At 36.5% G+C, this 16,836-nt stretch overlaps 1 long non-coding RNA gene across 1 annotated transcript in view; it reads right to left on the bottom strand.

Moving 5' to 3' along the window:
* Window positions 1-3,140: 3,140 nt before the first annotated feature.
* LOC120884900 (uncharacterized) overlaps window positions 3,141-16,836 on the bottom strand; it is a 45,467-nt gene continuing 31,771 nt past the window's right edge. Inside the window, exons 2-4 of the long non-coding RNA XR_013428964.1 lie at window positions 13,479-13,673; window positions 6,956-7,033; window positions 3,141-3,275 (exon numbers count right to left, since the gene is read on the bottom strand). This is a non-coding gene — a long non-coding RNA (uncharacterized LOC120884900). The remainder of the gene's footprint in view (window positions 3,276-6,955; window positions 7,034-13,478; window positions 13,674-16,836) is intronic.

Genomic DNA, 16,836 nt, shown 5'->3' on the forward strand with positions numbered 1-16,836 from the left:
GGACACTCAACCACTGAGCCACATCCCCAGCCCTATTGTGTATTTTATTTAGAGACAGGGTCATAAATGCTAAGCATGCATTGCTGAGGCTGGCTTTGAACTCCCAATCCTCCTGCCTCAGCCTCCCAAGCCGCTGAGATTACAGGTGTGTACCACCATGCCTGGCTCTAAATTATTTTTGATATGTAAAATATTAGAAAAGCCTATACACTGATCATTTTATACTCTATGTATTATTACAGATGGAAATAATCCGAGAATTATAATCTTAGTCGTAGATATAATCCTTGTTATATATATACTGAACTCATGCATAATAACTTAAGAAGAATTCACATTTAACTTTTTAATACTAGACTCATTTGTGCTTAACTCTTCATATACTATTATAAACTCTCTGTATCTGTGCATGATGTTAATTTGATTTTATGAATCATTTTTAGTCTTTAAGCAAATTTTTGTTTTAAAAATTCAAACCAATCATAAAATTGCTATAAGGTAAAATATTTACTTTTCTAAAAACAACCAGTATCCCTTAAAAAGGATAAACTAATAAAGGTACACATAATAATAATGTTTTCCAACCCAATTTATGCTTTAGTAAATAAGGTGATCCTTTTCAACCAGGGACAAATGTTTACTTTTTATATAAATTTTAATGTATATATTTAGTTGTCAATGAGCTTTTATTTAATTAACTTATTTATTTATACACAGTTCTCAAGATCCAACCAGGGCCTCACATATGCCAGGCAAGCGCTCTACCACTGAGTCACAAACCCAGCCCTGTGAATGTTTGCTTTTAATTCCTTTCCTATAGTTTGTTAAACTATTGTCACTGTCATCAGACTGTAAACTAAAGAGTTGGCACCACTTTTTTTTTTCTGGTTCGGGGGACTGAATGCAGGGGCACGCTATCACTGAGTCACATCCACAGCCCTTTTAGTATTTTATTTAGAGACAGAGCCTCACTGAGTTGCCTAGTGCCTTGCTTTTGCTGAGGCTGGCTTTGAACTCGTAATCTTCCTGCCTCAGCCTCCCAAACCACTGGGATTATAGGCGTGCACCAGCATGCCTGGCACAAGTTGGCACTATTTTAAAAATTCACTTTGTATTCCCTTCATCTTTAGCATAGGATTATACATGTTGTAGGCACTTAATAAAGATTTGAATGGATGAATGCAATATTTAATTATACTTACAATTATTTGAAAATGAGTACACATGGGTTTTAAAAGTTCCTTACGTATTGAGAACAATGAAAGTATGGGTTTTAATCATAAAAACTTGGCTTCATGGCCATTCTTTTAAAAATAGGGAGAGCAGGGCTGGGGTCATAATGCAGGGGTAGAGCTCTTGCCAAGCATATGTGAGGCACTGGGTTTAATTCTTGGCACTACATATAAATAAATAAAATCCATTAATAACTAAAATAATATTTGTTTTAAAAAATGAGGATAGCACCTATCTTAGGTGTATAGGAAGGATTGGATGAAATCTTGTATGAAAAAAATTGTAAAACATGGTATTGAAATGGTAGTGTCAGGACAGAATATTCCTGAGAAAACTTTTTTGTGGTGGTGCTTGGGCTCAAACCTAGGACCTCATAAATGCTAAGCATGCATTTTACTACTGAGCTACACCCTCTAGCTCCTCCTTTCTTCTTCTTATAATTAGAAAATAAACATTGGGTTGCAGGCATGATCTTGAAATAAGGTGTTCTCCAAGAAAAGGATGTGACCCTTGTTTCATTGTTTGGTCATTAACTATTTTCCCTTTCTTCCTTTCTGTTATGTCTCTTTTTTGCTGGTGGTAGCACCATGACCAGCAAAAAAAAAAAAAAAAAAAAAATCCTCTATTTTCCAAACTTCCTTATAGCCAGTGGCCATAGGGTACCACATTGGCCAGAGAGGATTTTCAAGTCTTTCCCTTTAGAAGGTGCAGTGAAAAGGAATTGTATTCTGCCTCAGCTTGCCTTTCTCACAAGGAGGCTCTGAGCTAGTGTCTCCCATTGCTCTCCTGTTTAGCTTTTCTTCTCTCCATCCCCTCCAGTTTCTGATCTTGGTCTGGTGAGTGAGCTGCCTCAGAAGGGTGCTCAGGTCTACTATTATCACTTCTGGAGCCATAGAGTCTGATGATTTTTAAGGAAAGGAAAAGGGAATTTACAAGCAGCAACCATAAGGGAGGAGAAGCTTTTCTTATTCAAAATAATAGTCTCTATTTGTTTGTATTGCTTTGTATTTTTTAAGGAATTTCACATTATATTATTGGGGCTTCACATACCAATAATTCGAGAAAGGTAGAGTATTTTCTCCATGTTGCTGAAATGAAATAACCCCAGCAATATCATGTCACTAGTCATGACAAAATATGAAGAGTCCTCTGCAAGTTCAACTGCTCCACTCTATAATCAAAAATCAGTCTATTTTAAGTTTATTGTAAGGAAAGTAGAAGGAGACACAGAGACAAGATGCAGAGACAGGAAAGGGAAAGAAAGAGTGGCTGCCCCTCCAAGCTGCTGCATTTATTTATATCAAAAGTTACATAGCTCCATAGTACCATCTACATTATTATTTAGTATTTCTTTAATCCTAGGTGCTTGATAGCTGAGATCAAAGTCCAGGCTAATAAAGACACAGAGCCCTTTTCTCCAAGGATAGAAAGTAGATACTGCACCTGTGTAGTTGTCTTAACTAGCTTCAAGGAGAAACTGCTGGGCATTCAATGCATAGGGAACAGAGTGCCTGTTACCCACCCCACCTCCCACTCCCAGCTTGCTCACCAGAGGAACGCTTTCCTGTATATTTCCACGGTCAAGAATACCTACAATCTATGTTGACTCAGTAAAAAAAAAAAAAAAAAAAAAAAGGTCAATATATTCTTTAAATGATCACAGTTTAAAAGTTTATTTATAATCCTTAGTAAAAGTACTCTGCAATAGAAAGAATTCCAGGGTTGGAGGTAGAGTGATTGCTCGGTGGTAGAGCACTTACTTAGCATGCCCAAGGCCCTGGCTTCAATCCCTAGTACTGAAGAAAAAAATTATAAAAGCTTATAACCTTGAATCAAATAGCAAACATTATGTATTTTTTTATAAAATTCAAAAGCAAGCAACCTGGGAATATACTATAGGTACTAGGTTTTTGTTGTTGTTGTTGTTGTTGTTTTTGCTGCTGCTGTTGTTTTTTCTTTTCCCTTTCTTGTTGTTGTCTATAGGTACTGTTTTACATCCTCAATTTAGCTAGTTCTTGTAAGGTCCAAAAATATGTGATGTTCTAGAAAAAAACAATATGCAAATAAGTCTCAGTATCACAATATAGCAGTTTAATCACTCTATGTAAAAATTCTTTTTTATTCTTGATTTTGAAAAATTTCAGACCTATGCAAAATTTGAAAGCACATTCATGTACCTTCACCTAGATTCACCAATTATGTTGGCAAATTTGCACTGTATCTTTAAACACACTTTTGTTCCCTGAATCATTTGAAAGTAATCATTGAAAGATGTGAGCACACCCATGTAATCCCAGTGAAGGGAGGATGAGGTGGAGAATCACAAGTTCAGAGCCAGCCTCAGTAACTTAGCAAGGCCCTAAGCAACTTAGATCCTGTCTCAAATAAAATATAAAAGGGCTGGAGTTGTCCTCAGTGGTTAAGCATCACTGGATTCAGTCCCAATACAAAAAAAAAAGTAATATGCATCATATTATGGTGACATTTACTCCTAAACATTTCAGTTGTAATATCCTAAGAACTGGGACTTTTATAGCCACAATACCATTATAATACCTAAGAAATCATACACACACACACACACACACACACACACACACCTTTTTTGTGTGCTGGGGAGTAAATCCAGGGCCTTGCACATGCAAAGCATATGCTTTATTACTGAGCCACTCTTCCAAATAAGAAATATAATATTGATGTAATAATTCTAATATAAAGTTCATATTCAAATTTACCTTGTCCCAAATAATGTCTTTTATAGTTGATTTTTACCCAGTCCTGGATCCAGTTATCAAATATTACATTCAGTTATTTAGTTATAATGTCTCTTTAATTTCCTTTTATCTGAACCTGCTGTCTTTTTTTCTTCTTTCATTACATTATTACTTTCTAAGAGTCATATTGTAGCTTGATGTGTAATTTTGATTTCTGTAATTGTATGATTCTGGTTAAAAATCATGGGCAAGAATAACACATAACTAATTTATGTACTTTGTAAAAGTATTATAGGAGGAGGCATGGAATGTCAGTTTTTTGCCATTATGTTGATATTAAATTTGATCACTTGGTAAAGGCAGTATCCATCAAACATTTGCATCGTAAAAGTACCTATATCTTTTATAGTAAGGTAATCATGTGGGATGGGGGTGATGCTTTGACACTGCATGAATATGCTGCTCCCCCAACAAATTTATCACTCAATAGCATTAATATTTCTTGATTGTCCTTACCTGAAAGTGTTGTTATATTAGGAGTTGCAAAATGGCCATTTTAAAGTTTAATTATTCATTCTGTATTAGCTGACAGTCTCTGTAAAGAAGTTTTCTGCTCTCTTTTATATGTAAAGTAATCCTATGATTCATGAATTATTCATTTACTCAATGTGTTACAATGTATGACCATCAGTAATTTTTTTTAAAAAAAACTGGAGATTGAACCCAAGGCTTTGTGAATACAAGGCAAGTGCTTTGCCACTACCTTGTCTCAAACAATGAAAAAGCTGTATTGATGTAGTAATTGATGTAGTAATATAAATATATGGTATCTAACTGTGGAAGAAAGAGATAAATATATCTGCTTTGCATGTGTGAGGCACTGGGTTTGATCCTCACCACCATATAAAAATAGATATTGTGTGTCCATCTACAACTAAAAAAAAAAATATTTAAAAAAAGAATGTAGAAACTTAAAAAAATACTCCACAATCAGAGAAGTAAAAAATCATGTTCCATTTGTGTACTATGAATCAAAGTGCATTCTACTGTTATGCATAACTAATTAGAACAAATAAATAAATTTTAAAAATACCCCAGATACAATATGTATACTGAAGAAAGATGTTACAGTCCTGATAAGAAAATAATTAGGAAAAAACTAATGAAAAACTTTTTAAATCATTTTAAAAACATCATTTAATGCATATTCATGGTAAAAAAGATAAATACATATAAAAGGGTATAACTATTTTTAAATAGCTTTATGTATATTTTTTCAGAAATATGATATGTAAAGGACTGGAAGTGTAACTCAGTGGTAGAGTGCTTGCCTCAGTCATAGAGTGCCTTGCATGAGGTCTTGATTTAACTCCAGAACTGAAAAAATGAAATAAACACATACACACATATACACACATATGTGTATATGTGTGTGTGTGTGTGTATATGTGTATCCATATGTATATCCCATAGTTTTCATACATACCTGCTATCTGCATCATTCTCAGAGATGTCACCTCTTTTTTGGACAACCTGTCCTTCTCTAGACCTCTTAGATTTTGGACCTTTGATTTTTCTCAACCCCAGGCATCTCTTCTTTTCCACTTCAGCTGCTGACTCTAAAAATCACTCATTTGAATTCCACACACTGACTACAACTGCTACTGGCTTCAATCTCCATTGATTTTTTTTTCTATTTACATTTTCTCAAATTCATTTTCTAGATTCATCCATTTTGTTTCTTCTCTTGTGTTCTTTGTCCTTGTGGTTTTACACTTATTGCTTTATTGACATTTTAGTAGAGTTTCAGGAGGGATCATATGATCAGAGCAATCCTCCTTTCATGATATTTTCCTTCTCCTGGTTATTTTCCTGCTGCCTTTGCTTGTGGCTTCTACTCTACCTTCTAAGTGCTCCTTAGGGCACTATCCTTGATCTCCTTCTTTTGTCTCCATAGGTGATTCCTTCTTTTCCTTAATAGCATCTACAGTTGAAAATTCTCATTTGCATATCTCAACCTCAGACTACCCCTTCAAGGCCTTACCTTTTAAGGACAAAGACATCTCACTTGCAATGTGCCCCAAACCAATTTTAGGTTTTCTTGTTCCCCCCTTAAGTAGCACTGCCATCTTCCTCGTTACCTAGGAGTTGTCATCCTTGGTTCCTGCTTCTCTCTATCCTCCTGTATCCAAGTCATCAGCAAATTCTATTGTAAATCCTTCGTAATGTATCTACAGTCAGGCGACTGCTATTTCCACTGTCCTCACTCTAGTGGAAATCACTGTCATTTCTCACCTTGATCAGTGGAATCCCATCTTTTATGATTATGTCCCCTGAGAAAAAAATTTGATCATGCACCTCCAGTGTTTTTATTTTCATACAATATTTAATTTAGATTAATTTTCTATTATTATATTTGGTAAATGTTAGAAATGTTTATTTTATATATTGTTTATATGTCTGCTACTCTCCTAACATGTACATTATAAAACATATAAAAGATATCTAAAAGGATAAAATATAAATAGTAACATTATCTCAACCGAAATTTTAGAAATATAAAAAGCGCATAAAAGCATTTGTTCCATGATAGGAAGGTGCTTGCATATGCTTCTTTTATTTATTTACTTATTGTATCAGGGATTGAACCCAGGAGTGCCTAACGACTGAGACACATCCCAGCCTTTTAATTTTTTTTTATTTTGAGACAGTCTTGCTAAGTTGCTGAGACTGTTTTTGAAATTGCAATCCTCCTCCCTCAGCTTCCCAAGCCACTGGGATTATAGGCATATGCAGCTTTAGTTTTGAAAATGTTGGTTTAGTACTTTGTGATGAAACAATTTGAAAGATAGTTCTAAGTTGAGTATATCTCAATGCTGGGCTTGAACATCTGTCATGCTGAAAAGACTCCAAGAGGCTCAATGATCAGGGTCATACATTCATACATGGTGAGGTTTTTAATATGGAGTATAAAAATCTTTATTTCATCCAGGTGCAGTGGCACACACCTGTAATCCTGGCAACTTGAGAAGCTGAGGCAGGAGGATCACCAAGTTCAGGGCCAGTCTGGGCACCTTAGTGAGACCCTATATCAAAATAAAATACAAAGGGCTGAGGATTTAACTCAGTGGTAGAATACTTGCTTAGCAAGTAAGACTCTGGGTTCAATCCCACAGCACTGCAAACAAACAAACAATCCTTATTCCAATTGTCTTCTTGATAATTTACATTTTTACTAAATACAAAGTAAGACTTGATTAGCTCACCATTATTTTCATCACTTCATATAACTGATTAAGAGCTCTTAACAGGTACAGGAGAAATGCTCTCCCACTTTCTTAGTTCCCTTCAGCCTGTGTTAGTAGTATTGTCCTCAGTCTAAGGTTTATTTGCTGGATTTCCTTTAGAAGCCGCTTGTTCATTTTGTGAAGATCAGTGAGGAAAGCTGCTAATATAATCTGTGAAGCTAGCTAATAGGCCTGCTACCTGAGACACAAGGCCAACTTCCATATGAATGAAAATGAAGGGCCCTGTCCCAGTGTTGTTCTTGGGTATCTGAAAACTGAAATATGTGGGCAGTGACAATCTATATATTAAGTTTTGGTCAAAGTTCATTTGTTTTGGGGAGGCTGAGGGAGGAGGATTGCAAACCACTAGATTAAAACTAGTGGTTTCTGTTTTGTTTCATTTTGTACTGGGGATCAAATTCAGGGGCACTCTATCACTGACCTACATCCCAACACTTTTTATTTTTTATTTTGAGACAGGGTCTTGCTAAATTGCCTGGGCTAGGCTTACACTTGCAATCCTCCTGCCTCAGCCTCTAGGGACAGGAAGGGAGCAAGATACTCCATTTCTTGCAGAAAGAAACTGCTACCCAAATAAGCCTAGCCTGCGCAATTTAGCAACATCCTGTCTCAAAAAATTTTTAAAAAGGGCTGGGGATGTAGCTCAGTGGTACAGCATCCCTGGGTTCAATCCCCAGTACTGTAAAAAAAAGAAGTACGCACTTGGTGATACATTCAGTTTCCAGTAGGGCAGGACAGAGACAATGTAAATAGAACAGTCCACCACTATCTACAGTGTTGAGATACTTGAGGAGTTGGGCAAGGAACAAAGAGATGCCTTTTCTCTTGGGTCAAGGTCAGAGTGCTTTGTAAGATGACCGAGGCAGTGGGGAGGATGATGTAATAAGGTGAGAAAAGATATTAATAGGAAAAAGCCGTCTTTGTGTAGATCTTAGGTTCTGGGAGAAAACCAGCATGGAATGGAAGTCTCACTACCACCCCCTAATCAGAGCTTACCCCTCCTCCAAGGTAGGAGTGAGGGAAGCAAGAAAGACCTGAGTTTACCATGCCTCTCTGCAAAGTCAGCAGTAACTGGCTTAAAGGCTCAAGAAAATACATTGATTTCAGTAGAAGCCTGAGGATGCTTAATTTGCAAGAAGCATGAAAGACAGGATGAGGTGGCCCATTATTTTTGTTGGGAGGATTGGTTTCCTTGGGTAAAAAGGTTTAGTGGGAAAGAAGGGACAGAAAATGGGGATAGATTGAAGAGGTAATTTGGAGTAACATGGAGAAAAGATTTTAAGGAAGCCTAGACTTCACATATATCCTTGCCTTTGGGCATCCAACCTGATAGTCTACTCCCTGCTCAAAGAAGAACTTTAAAAAAATTTCCCAGAGCTCTCTGTATTTTGTTCCCAGTAAGCAGTTATCTGTAGACACTTGCCCCAAATTCCTCATTTAAACTTAACTCGTTTTTTTCTCTTAAAAAAAAAAAATAATATGATGGAATTTTCAAGACAGCATGCCACCTGGAGAACAAACAAAGGATGATTCAGTTGATCTATATTCTCTGCACAAAATATATAATGTTCAGATACTACCACCTATTGTAGGATATTTTTCATTTATCTCCTCAACCTCAGGCATACACATCTTTCAGGGTGGACACAAGTAAACAACAAACACTTTTCTTCCGGAGGGCAAGGCTTCTGAGCCTTTGTACTATATGTGCTCTGCTGGAACAGGACAAGCAGCCATGAGGACATTAGTCATGACTCATCCCTCCCTTGAGGCCGAAGCAACTGGCAAGTTCCTTTCTGCTCTCCAGGTACATCAGCATTCTGGCATGGTTTTTGGACAAAGATTTTCCACCTAACATTGTAATTATATGGAAACTCATTAAGAAAGCTCCTGTAGATCTGGTGACTTATTATAGAGTAATAATCTATAACCATAATCTGTTAATTCCATTTGTACCCTTAGAGAAGGAAAATCCTTGATTATATGGAAGATGTAGTGGAATTCAGGCCCAGATAGGAGAATTGATCCAGTGTGGTCCCTTCCTGTCCTGGGTTATCTTATGATAACTCCTAGGCTCAAGGCATAGCTATACACTCACATATGGTGACTGATTTGGGCAAACAGGGCTGATTACTCACTCAGCAGAGTGGTGATGGATCTGTGGGTGCTACACAGGGACTTGAGATGATAGCCAGGATTTGTCTTTAAGATATTTTTGTTTTGGTTTGGTAGGGGGGTACTAAAGATTGAACCCAGGGACGATTAACCACTGAACCACATCCCAAGACAGGTTGGCGATGGGGAGATAAGCCATAAAAAATAATATGTTGGCCAACTGACAAAGAAAAATGAAGCAAGATAAGGAGACAAAGAATAGAAAGAGTGTGCCTAGTTAGAGTCAGGGGACACTTAAGCCAAGTCATAAAGGAAGTTAGGGCTGTAGACAAGAGGATAACTGGGGAAAAGCATCACAGAGGAATAGCAAGTACAATGGCCCTGAGGCAGGAGTGAGCCTGGGTTTTTAAAGAACTACAAGTGAGGCTAGAGCAGTGAGAGGCTGGGAACATAATAAAATAGGAAGTCTGAAAAATAACAGGGGCCAGATTCAATGGAGCCTTCCAGACCATAGTAAGGATTTTGCATTTTATTCTGAGAAAAGAGCTATGGGAGGGCAAAAAGTGAATTTACCATCCTCTTGCCTCAGCCTCTACAGTTGCTGGGATTATAGGCATATGCCTCCTCACTAGGCTAAATCCCCCTTCTTGATGAAATGGAGGTCAAAGTCACATTGCAAAGGAGTAGGCATAAAGGAAGGGAAGAATGTTGAGGACATCTATGCAAATAGATATGCATCTATCTCCCCCATTCCGTGCTTCCAAATGGCCATTGTTCCCCTTGTCTGAGTCTACTACGGGAATCCAAACAAAGCTGGAGTCGAATGGGAATCAAAACTCTGATATGGACATGCTAAATTTGAAATGTTTATTGGAGAAATCCAAATGGAGATTGAATTGGCAGTTCAATATCTCCATATGAGTATGGAATTCAGAATGGGGGTCTGGGCTAGAGATAGTCAGTTGGGGAGTTACTGAAATGTATATAAGTATTTAAAGCAATGGGTCTAGATTAGAACGTATAAGGAGCCTGCCTAGTAAAATAAGAAGTCAAAAGACTGGGCCCTGGGCCACATCAGTGTTGAGAAGTCAAGGAAATAGAGGGGGCCTGTCACAGTCTGGCTGGGCACAATCAGGAGCCACTTGTCAAAACAAACTAACTTTATTTTTAGAACCACACACACCAAACAAAACAGCTCCTCAGGAAATACCCTCAGAGCCCAAATGCCACCACCGGCTTCCCACAAGCCTCTCCCAAAACCACAAGCCTCTCCACCTCCCACAATCCTCCTGCTCTTGAAACCGATTGGCTGGCTCGCATGGGCGGAGCCAAAAAAAGTCCCCCAATGAGCAGCTTCGTAGTCTGAAAGGTCAGGGAAACAGCCCAATGAGCATCACCGCAGAGGAGCCAATGAGCTAGAAGTTGCTGGGCTGCTGTGAGCCAATCATCAGCTGGCAATCTAAAAATTTGCTGGGGCCCCTTAGGCTGTGGCTCTCAACAGGGGCCAGGAAGGGACACTGAGAAGGAGCAGCTAGAAAGGTCCTAGGATGACAGTGGATGAGTGTTTCCCAAAAGTAATAAATGTGACAGAAGAATACTCCATATATTTTCCATGGGAAGAGACATAAGGTTATTTTTCCTGTGGGTTGTTTCATTTTCATAATCATTATTTTCTCACTTAGAATTATTTTATAATTCAAAGGCAGAGGTATATAAATCATTTATCTTTGGGCAGATCTGTAAACTAAAGGAATTGAGAAGGAAGCTAGGAAAGAAATAGCCCTGAGATTTAGCACAGTAACAATTGTAATTAGTCCATGCAGCCCTATGAAATTTTCATAATTTTATACAGTTTAGATCCAAATGCTGGAATTACCATGGACCTTCCCAATGATCTAGGAGGGTTAGGCCTTTTTTTTTTTTCATTTATAGCATGTTTATTTTATAAACTGATATAAGATTCAATGAAAGACTTCAGCATTATTAATGCACATTTTATCAAAATTCAATTAAGTCACAATGTGAGATACAGTATTAAAATCTTATATAGCTAAAGGTTTTTTAACAATGAATTATAGGTACCCTAAGCAAGTATGTAGTTCCAATTATTCATTTACTTAACTTCATTCATTCATAATATAATAGTTGATAAATACCACACATCAGAGTGTCTGTTTTTGAAAAAAATTGTTTGGTAAATTACTAACAATGCCGCATGCAATTTTTATTTATTATTGGTTCATCATACCCATATCTTACCCACATAGTAAGATTGTTATAATATTCAATAAGTTGTAGCTAAAAACATGAAATACCACATACCATATTGTACAGATTATATAAATGCTCTTATTATTTCTTCATCCTTTTCACAAATATTTATCAGGAATTTACAGTGTGATAATTAGAACTAAGATCATCCTAATTATTTCAGATATTTGAAAAAAAATGCAAGACCTCATTTGAAAAGGGCAATATAGATTTCAGAAGTAACTACTGTTTCTCTAGTGAATAATGTGTATAGAAATATGCTAAGGTCTTGGGGTATGCAAATATATTTGGGATGCATCAGAGAGTGCATATGAAAAAAACATACTATTTATCATGTTATATAAATGAAGTGAAATATCATACCAAAAGGTTAAAAAAAATTAACTTTTGGGAAAAAAAGCAAAAGTGAGAACTAGTATTTGAAATAAGGTAATAATAATTTTTACTATAATTAGTTGTTTCTGGGTCTCATTTCACTCTTTACTTTAATTATCTATGCATTTTGTTAAGTACCCCTATAGGTGTTATTGGAAAATATTGGCATTCAGTGAATAATGCCACCAATTTTCTGTTCTGCAATATTAAAGAACTATTTCAGATTTATTGCAATGAATAGTTTTGTTTAAAGGTAACAGTAGTTTTTCAATGTAGAAATTACTAAGATAAATTTGGGTGTTCTCAAAGTCTATAACAACCATATTTGATGAAAATTGTGTCATAGTGTATAAGAAAAGTTGCTTCCCTACCCCAGAGTTAGGCCTTTTTAAAAGTCATATTTTTTTTTTTTGGTTAGTTTTAGGTATACATGACAGTAGAGTGTATTTTTGACATACATAAAAAGAGTATAACTTATTCTATGGAATGGAATCCTTCTGGTTGAACATGATGTGGAGTTTCACTGGTGGTTTATTCATATATGAACATCCTGTTCCCATCCCCCTCCCTTCCCTTCATTGTCTAATCCAATGAACTTCTATTCTTCCCACCACCCTAAAGTCATATTTAAAAGGAAATCAACATTTCTGTGTTTGTTTGCAATTAGCTTTTGATTAGTGTCATCTACTCCCATTTCACTCTAGATGGTGCCTCATTTTATTTTACCCAGAGGTTTGGTCCCCTCCCTTCCCCCATGAGTAAGAATTTTTTTACTTTTTCCCCTCCAAGACTTCCTGAACTTATTCTTGTCATGCATTCCAAAACAATAATGCTATCATTTTGTGAATAGTACATTCTGTGCCTAAAAGAATAAGAGGTGACCTTAAAAACTTTGGTTCAGCTCATGACTAGAAAACATTCCCCATTGTCTGTAAACAATTACTAAGAAGCTTTAAATATGTTTACTGTTAATCACTGGAACCTAAAAATATTTCTTTTGAAAAGATAAGACAATTTCCTCTTTCCCCTGCTCTCAGGCATTGGCAGATGGCAGGTAGCCCTATCACAGTCCTTACTCTTCCACCAAGATCCCTAGGATAACTTCCCAAATAAATAACTGCACCCAAGTCTTATCTCAGGGTCAGCCTTTGGGGAAATGCAAATCAAAACATTGTTCTTCGGAATACCCCAAAGTCTAGCATTGGTCCCACATTTTGCATGGCAAAAGATAACTGGATCCCAGAGGCAATTGGCCCTTTCATGGGCACATGCAGGCATCTGCTTTGCACAGTATGAGTTTTCAATTCTGAACATGTAAGATAAAGGTAAGGTGAATTTTTACTTTACATTTTCAAGCAGTGAGAGAAGAGACAAAGAACAGGCATATTTCATAGCTTTAAAACTAGGGTACAGCTTATGCAATACCAATAACTAAAACAACAAAAAAAACTTTCATAAATACCTTTTATTTGGCAATTTTTTCTTTTTTAAGCTTTTGACTTTTCTTGCTTATTTTCTCAAGTTGAGATTTCAAGAGTTTCATTTCAAGAATAAACTTTGATTTGCTTAATTTTTGTCCTCTGGGCCTTTGTTACCTCATTAGTTTGAGTGTTTTCTGGAGGACGTGGAATGCTTCAACTTCAATTAGCAAGCTCTCCTGGAAGAAAGAACACACCGCTGTCACATCTAAATTAATTCTACAACCTTACAAAATTTGATTTCCACAAAAGAATGTGAAAAATCATCTTAGATAATTTAGGCAGCAATTTCATCTAACAAATGTAAGATTTAATTCTTCAAATAAAAAGGCGTGGAAAGCAACAATTGCTTTCATGTGAAAAAAATGAGAGCACCCATATGATTAAACTTTTTAATATCAATTACTCTAAAATCCTTTCTCTACATTTACTTCTAAATAAGAAATGTTAATCTGCATGACAACCAAAACCTGAGAATTAGTATTAAAATTTCAAAACCATAAATCCTTCATCTGATTTCAAGCTACTGTTAATTTTCCCCTTCCCTTGGTGTTTAAAATGAAAATTTCACAATGACAGTGACAGTATAATAGGGGGCAACTGCAACCTCTGCTACATCTGAAGACTGTTCATTGTAAAGTAATGCTAGATTTTTAAGCTGGGGCTAAACAAATAATGTAAGTTTTTAAATTGAGTTTTAATCTGCATTGATTGAGATACTGCTGGCTCCCTCAGAAAAGTGGTTCCAAATGTTGTGAGCCACTGAGAAAGGATTTAGCACCATCCTTCTGATTGAAATTGACTCCTGACTCTGGGGTATATTCCTTTGAACTCAGTATTTGGGAACAGGTTAATTTTTAAAAACTGAAAAGAATGTGATAACAAATCTAGCAAAGAAGATGCATAATCAACTAGTGGTACCAATTTAGAAGAAAAAAAATCTTAGCGGTAAAATAATGATTCTGGAGTTCTTGCGTTACTCAGAAAGTGCTTCTGAGATGAGTCCATAAATGCCCAAAGTGTTTTGGGGACTGCCACAGCTTCACTGGCAGCCTTAGCTCCATGGGGGCAGGGTCTGTGACAAATGTGACAATCGCTGTTCCACTGGCACCTGCTGCACAATGATGCACAGTCCCAATGAAAGAATGCATAAATTCACAGTGCAATAGTACAAAGTAACTAACACTCTTTCTAATGCACACATTTGAAATATATTTTTTGTGTAATTTTTCTGTAGTTGTACATGAACAGCATGCCTTTATTTTGTTTGTTTATATATGGTGCTAAGGATCAAACCCAGTGCTGCACACATGCTAGGGAAGCGCTCTGCTACTGAGCTACAGCCTCAGACCTTGAAATAGTTTTTAAAAGAAAATAGTTTCCATAATTTGCAAATACAACAATGATCTGATGGTTTATAGGAAATGTCCCAGCTACCGAACTTTTTCTTTCCTTTGGATATAATACCATCTTCTGAATATAATCCTTTTGCAAAATAAAAAGGCATTTTACAGTGGAGTTTTATACAAGAAAACAAAGGTGCAGGTCAGTTAGGTAATTTTTTCAACATTAGTGTTGAGTTAGAATCCTTGCTTAAAATGGCTAATGCCCGTTCCTTGACCAAATCACTGAGAAGGGCCAGGGGAACACCCATGGCATGGGGTGGAGTCAGCTTCACCAAAAGTGCTGAAGTTGTAATAGGCAAAGTGGATACCTGGGCAAGTTTGGGGAGCTACAGGGAAGGAAGAAGTTGGGAGTAGATCCTGGGTAGATGCTATGTCTCCTACAGTCACATAATAACTGGAAGAATAACATTCAAATCTAGCCTTCCTGATATTAAATACAGAGCTTTGGTTTCAAGGGAACATGCTATAATTAACAGTTCCTTTTAAATTAAGCTTTCAGGAATTAATCAATTTTACCCAGGCCATCAGTTTTATTTGGGTTGAAAAGTTAAATTTTATTTATGTACTTTTCTATTATTACTTTATTTTGAAAGAAAAGTCTTGCTATGTTTCCCAGGCTGGCCTAGAACTTGGGATCCTCTTGCCTTAATCTCTCCAGCCACTGGAATTATAGGCATGCACCTCCAGATCCAGCACCTTATGTGTTTTGATCTAGTTTGAAATATTTCACAAACAAAGTGTTGTAGGTAAATGCAAATTATAGGTTTTTGTTTGTTCATTGTTTTGTTTTTAAACTTGAAGTTGTATTATATTATTCTGGGAGTTCTTTTGGTAGCATTATTCTAAATCCATTAACATTATTTAAGAGAAATCTGTGGAATTTATTTCAGAAATTTTTGAGGAGAATTTTCAAATTTCTTTGAAATTTTCAAATTTTCTTATATAGGAGAATTTCTTCTCCTCCTCCTCCTCCTTCTTTTTAATGACATTAGGGAAGACTTTATTCAGAACTGTCATATAGGGACTACTCTGATGGGACTTCACAGTGGGGGAGAGAAATTGGACTGAACTTTAGTTTTTTGTGAACTTCTGTCCTAAATCTTCCTAAGAAATTCCAGAGTTCAATACATATTGGATTTATAACATGCATCATATTATGCTGGTGTAGCAGACATTGCAAGTTATTGTCCAATAGCCAATTTCTCCATTGTCTTTATTCACAGAATCCAATTTTGTCTAGGGCACAGTGTGTCTAGTTAAAAATCTTAAAGTTAGGCAGGTGGAGACTGAATCAGGTAGAGTTCTTGAGCCCAGGAAGTTTGAAGCTAGCCTGGGCAACACAGAGAGACCCTTTATTAAAAAAAAAAAAAAAAAAAATTCCCAGCCTCTCTTGTGGTTGAGCTATAACATTATTCTGGCCAATTCTCAATTCTATAAACAGTGGCTTGCTGAAGCTTTCGGGAACATGTCCATTGTCCCCTTCTTTTTCCTCTCTGACTAATGAACATGATGCTAGACAGTGGAGGAGCCATCTTGCCACCCTGAAGATGAGAGCAACAACCTAAGTATAAGAGAGAGAGTTCAGAGGAGCCTGATTCCTTTGAACAGCTTCAGCAGCCTGCCTGGATTACCCACTTTTGAATCCTTACCATGTGGACAAAAAAAAAAATCTGTATTTGATAAAGACATTGTGTAGTTGGGTTTCTGTTTACATGCATCCAGATACAATGCTAACTGATATATTTGATATTTCCATTTTTGTGCATTTCTTAAAGCTCTGTTAAGAAAATTGAGGAACAGGACTGTTATGGTTTGGATCTGGAATGTCTCCCCTAAATTTCTTGCATTGAAAAGCATGATCCCCAATGCAGCAAGATTTAGAGGTGGGGCTTTTAGGTGATGTTTAGGGTCCTGATCTCATTAATCCAACAATTGG

Source organism: Ictidomys tridecemlineatus, chromosome 12, assembly GCF_052094955.1.
Source record: "Ictidomys tridecemlineatus isolate mIctTri1 chromosome 12, mIctTri1.hap1, whole genome shotgun sequence".
NCBI classification, from domain to species: Eukaryota; Metazoa; Chordata; class Mammalia; order Rodentia; family Sciuridae; genus Ictidomys; species Ictidomys tridecemlineatus.